Below are 7,319 nucleotides of genomic sequence, written 5' to 3'. Positions count from 1 at the left end.
CACACTCACGCACACACTCACACACGCACGCACACACTCACACACACACACACACACACACACACACACTCACACACGCACACACGCCGTTACCATTTGGCCTCTACAGTTTGGATCATAGACTGGCAGAAGCCTTATCACAACGAAGCAAATATGACCTCTGAATGCATTGTGTGCTTGAACGCATCTTTCCATTTGCTGTTATGTGTACAAATGCTACAAATGTGTACAAGAGCAACACGTGGTGAAAACACTGCAAATGTATCACAACAAGACCTGAACAAATGCACACGGACACACATACAGTGGCCCCAAAGATATTTTAGAAAACTGTACTAATATTTGTTTGAAAACTACTGGATTTTCCTTATATTGTAATCATTATGATGACATTATGTAACCATTGCTTTATTGTGTTCATTGTTTCTGCTTAAATGAACATGTGGCATTAACTAATGATTTCTATAATCTTAGACCTGCACATTTATGCCATATGGACATTACTTTGACACAGATCACTCTTAATTGTAACATATAGAAATGTAATGGTAAATAGAAACATTCATTTACAGTGAAGCTGCTTTGAAACTATATGTATAGGCTATTGTGAAAACCGCTATGCAAATAAATGCAAAGTGCACTGAAATGTGAATTTGGACACTAAAATGTCATTGCATTAGATAAAATATCAAAACAACTGTCATTTATTTTAAGTGCTTGTTAATTTGTATCTATATGTGACATTCAGACATTTTAAGTTTCCAAAAAGTTATAATTCTGGTCAAAAGTTTGGAATAATTTAGATTTTTAATGCATTTAAAAGAAATGCCTTCTGCTCACTCAAGGCTGCTTTTATTTGATAAAATTACAGTAAAAATTTGCGTGAAGCTGCTTTGAAACTATATGTTTTAGGCTATTGTGAAAACCGCTATGCAAATAAATGCAAAGTGCACTGAAATGTGAATTTGGACACTAAAATGTCATTGCATTAGATAAAATATCAAAACAACTGTCATTTATTTTAAGTGCTTGTTAATTTGTATCTATATGTGACATTCAGACATTTTAAGTTTCCAAAAAGTTATAATTCTGGTCAAAAGTTTGGAATAATTTAGATTTTTAATGCATTTAAAAGAAATGCCTTCTGCTCACTCAAGGCTGCTTTTATTTGATAAAATTACAGTAAAAATTTGAAATATTATTGCAATTTAAAACAACTGTTTTCTATGTGAATATCTGTTAAACTGTAATTTATTTCTGTGATCAAAGCTGAATTTTCAGCATCATTACTGCAGTCTTCAGTGTCACATGATCTTCAGAAATCATTCATCAACTATTATTGGTGCAAAAACATTAGTAATGCTTCTTCTTATTATTGCTGCTTAATATTTTTGTGCAAACTATGATGAATAGAATGTTTAAAAAACTATATTTTATGAAATAGAAATATTTTGTAACTTTATAAATCTTTTCTGTCACTTTTGATTAATACAATGTGTCCTTGATGAATAAAAGTTGAATACTTTTGTTACAATTTTAAAAGTTGAATACAATATTAATTTCTTTTTTCTTTTCTTTTAAATAATACGTTTTACATCTAAACTGTATTAATCATTAATAGTAATGAGAATTAAGATGATGTTCTAATGTGTTTGTCATGTTCTCTGTAGGACAAACATTATTCATGCTTTTATTTTGTCATATGATCATATGTTGATCAAGCATGTGAGTCTTAACTTTCCACAAAAGCTGGATGGTTGAGCGACCATTGAAAGCGTTTTCCCGGTTTCTTTGTTCACAAAACTGTGAAACTATAAGGCATATTGCTAAAGCAAGTGAAGCCGAAGCATCTCCTGCCAAACTGTTTCTTATCTTGATTAGAGTTAAACATCTTAATAGCACAACAGATGGCCTGGCTTGTTAGCACTCAGTAATACTCTTAGGCCCACCAAACACATCTTAATCAAGCTGTGATCTTTCTTTAATCACACTTCTTACTGGCAAACACTATCGGTCTAATCCGGAGAATGTGCGCTGTCTGAAGCTGTCATAAGACACATTAAAAACAAGAACAGTAACCATTAGGGATAATGAGTTTTCTTTTGCTCTTTCAGAAAGAGTGCATGCAACACAGACAGTCTCTAACTAAGATGTCACAATCCGGCTTAACTAACTAGGATCAGTCAGTATGTTGACATTCAAACTGTTCTACGTGTTCATGTTACATTTTTATTCCATTTCTGGATGAGAAACACGACTCAGACCGTGACATTTCAACCTGTCGGTGACAGATGCATCAGAGATGAACAGCAGAGCTTCATTTTATTGTAAGCCTCTCTGCAGTAAACGACTAATTTTCTGTAACTGGCTGGCGTGAACTGTCCAACGGCGTCAAATCCAGGATTCAGACACCTGGTAGGTGTTAAGTTCTGAGTCGTACTGCTGTCTCGGGGGAAATTACGCATGTAACAGCGGGAGCAAAATGAACGAGAAACAAGATCTGATAACGGTCCTTCATTCAGAACATAATTAGTGCATTTTAAGAATGAATATGATGCAATAAAAGCTGAATGTTGTGATGGACTATAGATATAGATAGACAGACAGACAGACAGAAGACAGACAGATAGACAGACAGACAGACAGACAGACAGACAGACAGACAGACAGACAGACAGTTTGAACAATAGATATGGATAGACAGATAGACAAACAGACAGACAGTTAGAACAATAGATAGATAGACAGACAGACAGAGAGACAGTTAACAATAGATATGGACAGACAGACAGACAGTTAGAACAATACATATGGATAGACAGATAGACAAACAGAACACACAGACAGAAGACAGATAGATAGACAGACAGAAGACAGACAGACAGACAGACAGATAGATAGACAGACAGACAGACAGATAGATAGATAGATAGATAGATAGATAGATAGATAGATAGATAGATAGATAGATAGATAGATAGATAGATAGATAGATAGATAGATAGATAGATAGATAGATAGATAGATAGATAGATAGATAGATAGATAGATAGATAGATAGATAGATAGATAGATAGATAGATAGATAGATAGATAGATAGATAGATAGATAGATAGATAGATAGATAGATAGATAGATAGATAGATAGATAGATAGATAGATAGATAGATAGATAGATAGATAGATAGATAGATAGATAGATAGATAGATAGATAGATAGATAGATAGATAGATAGATAGATAGATAGATAGATAGATAGATAGATAGATAGATAGATAGATAGATAGATAGATAGATAGATAGATAGATAGATAGATAGATAGATAGATAGATAGATAGATAGATAGATAGATAGATAGATAGATAGATAGATAGATAGATAGATAGATAGATAGATAGATAGATAGATAGATAGATAGATAGATAGATAGATAGATAGATAGATAGATAGATAGATAGATAGATAGATAGATAGATAGATAGATAGATAGATAGATAGATAGATAGATAGATAGATAGATAGATAGATAGATAGATAGATAGATAGATAGATAGATAGATAGATAGATAGATAGATAGATAGATAGATAGATAGATAGATAGATAGATAGATAGATAGATAGATAGATAGATAGATAGATAGATAGATAGATAGATAGATAGATAGATAGATAGATAGATAGATAGATAGATAGATAGATAGATAGATAGATAGATAGATAGATAGATAGATAGATAGATAGATAGATAGATAGACAGACAGACAGACAGACAGAAGACAGATAGACAGATAGACAGATAGACAGACAGACAGTCCAGAGAGAGAGACAGACAGACAGACAGAAGACAGACAGAAGACAGACAGACAGACAGACAGACAGACAGACAGATAGATAGATAGATAGATAGATAGATAGATAGATAGATAGATAGATAGATAGATAGATAGATAGATAGATAGATAGATAGATAGATAGATAGATAGATAGACAGAGATAGATAGATGGATGGATAGACAGACAGACAAAATTAATACAAAATATACAAAATTAAAAGAATAAAAATTATAGATGAGTGAACATTACATGATAAACTTCACACAAATAAGGAGAACACTGTGAGTAACTATTGCACAGAGGGATTTACTTCAGCAGGTTTAGGTGAGCGTTTAAACACCGATCACAGAGTCAGGCTGCTATTTACTGCCAGAGATCAGACACTGCTTAACAGACTAATCTCCATCTCTCAGATTACTCCCAGCCTATTGTGTGGCATAAATCTGATATCAAGATAAAGATTTCTGCAACACTTCAGACTCCGTATGCTAGCAAACACATTACACAGACAGTTCAGTTCAACGCTATTGTTTTATTTATCAAACTGCTCTTAACTGAGCTATAGTTCAATTGTGCATTTGATTTATTTTATTACGTTTTTCATTAAGGTGAGCTATTGGAAATGTGCCAGAGCAAAATGCTTGTGACTTTTGACTAAATTCAACCACACAGATGTGAGTTATAGGCAAACTGGTTAAACTGGGTCAGCTGTCAAATGGTCCGCATTTGTTTCAGGCTGAGAAAAGCCAGTTAACACGACTGAGACATCTGAGAGTGTGCCGCATTTCACACCTCACACCCCAAATGGCCAAGTGGAGAAGGTCTCGCTCTTCAAAGGGTTAACACCTTTATCTATGCAGTCTGTTAATCTGACCCAGACCGATCAATAGACCCTCATTACCTTTATCTTAGTAAATAATTAAGAAAATAGTTTGGAAAACAAACCCTTATTGCATTACATTTGTATGCATGGCTAACGCTAACAAATCGATTGATGGAGAAGTGCACTGATTTGATTTATCAAGAATACAAATCAGTTACTAAACGAAACTTTGAAAAATGTTGTTTTTGTAATGTTAATAATGTCACCAATACTGCAATATAAATACAGACAGAACATATGAAATGATGTACACTGAATGCAGTTTAAGTCATTTTGGATAAAAGTGTTTAACAAATGTGTAAATGTAATATAAAATATCAACAAATGATATTTATGTTTTTATTATTTTTATATATTTTATTTTGTGTGTATTTATACTGTTCAAAAGTTTTTTTAATGATTTTGAAACAAGTTTTATCAAGGCTGCCTTTATTTGATCAAAATTACAGTAAAATCAGTAATATTGTGAAAAGATATTACTATTTAAAATAACTGTTTTCTATGTGAATATCTGTTATTCCTGTGATGCGCAGCTGTATTTTCAGCATCATTATTCCAGTCTTCAGAGTCACATGATCTTCAGAAATCATTCTAATATGCTGATTTGCTGCTCGAGAAACATTTCTGATCATTATCAATGTTGAAAATAATTGTGCTGCCGAACATTTTTTCTGGAAACCATGATACATTTTAATTTTCATGATTATTCAAGATTTCTGAAGATCATGTGAAACTGAAGACTGGAGTAATGATGCTGAAAATACAGCTTTGATCACAGAAATAAATTACATTTTACAATATATTCCAATACAAAACAGCTATTTGAAAATTGTAATAATATGTCAGATTTTTACTGTATTTTTTTTATCAAATAAAAGCAACCTTGGTGAGACTTCTTTCAATTCAGGTAAAATGTTGTGACAGTCCACATATGTGTACATTTTTTAATTTTTGTCTCAATCTATTAAGTTATTATATTTGCATTTATATGCATTTATTACTGTTTTTTTACTGTATTTTTAATCATTGCAACTTAATTATACCAAACTTTTGACCAGTATTGTGCATGAATATTACACTTGCAAGATAGAAAAAAAATCTCACTTCTCTGTCAATTAAGAGTCCCAAAATAGAACTGAAATACAATATTCATTAGACATTACAGCTTGTTTACAACATTCAAAATGTAGGCAATTCCAGATTCTGTCGCTTTCTATAATTATGTGCCTGAGCTGTCAATTCTTTGAATGAAACATTGTTCATTAATTGTCTGAAATCTAAACACAAGCTCATTTGGGCTGTTTTTGCAGATCGATTGGCAAATCTAAGACTTGTTTATTTGTTGTCGAAGTGAAATCAGAGTTTGGGAGTTAATGAAATGGCACTCCTTCAATTATTATAGGATCGAAATCTTCCTGTGGGACGTGGGGATGTTTTTCTCATCTTTTTGGCTCTCTGTTCTTCATCTAACGGCAGGAATAGAATCGCAGGCGTGCTGAGAAATCTCCAAAAGCGAGAGTTAGAATATCAAATCCCTGGCTTGTCACACACTGTCAGCAAGAGAAAGTAGGAAAAATTTGCTAAGCAAAGACCAATTACAGTAATGAAATGCATGACATATTTTTTTCATTATTTAATGCAAAATTAATTAGTCTATTAGGATACACTTGAATTATACACACATTCTCTGTAATTGGCTCTCGATGGAATTATAACCGCAAAAGCAGATGTAGGCCAGCTGAATACAGATGTATAATGTGATATCGCTCAAAGGCCTGATTGCATTATGGAACTGAGACTGCCATCAATTTTCTATTGAATATTTAGAGTGCAGGAGCAAATTAAAAGAGACTCATATGGCGGATTTTAGAGTTGCTGCCCCATTTTCTTGTGCGTTCTCGCACGTGTGCATCATATAACCGTCTCTTTTGGCACCGGCTCGGCCTCTCGTCAGCTCAGAGCTACTCAAAGACTGACTGAACGGACCGCGGAGACACAGAGATGGAGAATGCACAAATTAGAGATTAGATTTTTGCAGATTTATTAAAAAAGAAAAACTGAAATATCACATGGACCTTAGTATTCAGACCCTTTGCTGTGACACTCATATATTTAACTCAGGTGCTGTCCATTTCTTCTGATCATCCTTGAGATGGTTCTACACCTTCATTTGAGTCCAGCTGTGTTTGATTATACTGATTGGACTTGATTAGGAAAGCCACACACCTGTCTATATAAGACCTTACAGCTCACAGTGCATGTCAGAGCAAAAGAGAATCATGAGGTCAAAGGAACTGACTGAAGAGCTCAGAGACAGAATTGTGGCAAAGCACAGATCTGGCCAAGGTTACAAAAAAAATGCTGCTGCACTTAAGGTTCCTAAGAGCACAGCGGCCTCCATAATCCTTAAATGGAAGACATTTGGGACGACCAGAACCCTTCCTAGAGCTGGCCGTCCGGCCAAACTGAGCTATCGGGGGAGAAGAGCCTTGGTGAGAGAGGTAAAGAAGAACCCAAAGATCACTGTGGCTGAGCGCCAGAGATGCAGTCGGGAGATGGGAGAAAGTTGTAGAAAGTCAACCATCACGGCAGCCCCCC

Source organism: Sinocyclocheilus grahami, unplaced genomic scaffold, assembly GCF_001515645.1.
Source record: "Sinocyclocheilus grahami isolate Dianchi unplaced genomic scaffold, SAMN03320097.WGS_v1.1 scaffold1158.1, whole genome shotgun sequence".
In the NCBI taxonomy this organism is placed as follows: Eukaryota; Metazoa; Chordata; class Actinopteri; order Cypriniformes; family Cyprinidae; genus Sinocyclocheilus; species Sinocyclocheilus grahami.
The sequence above is the reverse complement of the archived record's forward strand: the minus strand, read 5'-3'. Positions refer to the sequence as shown.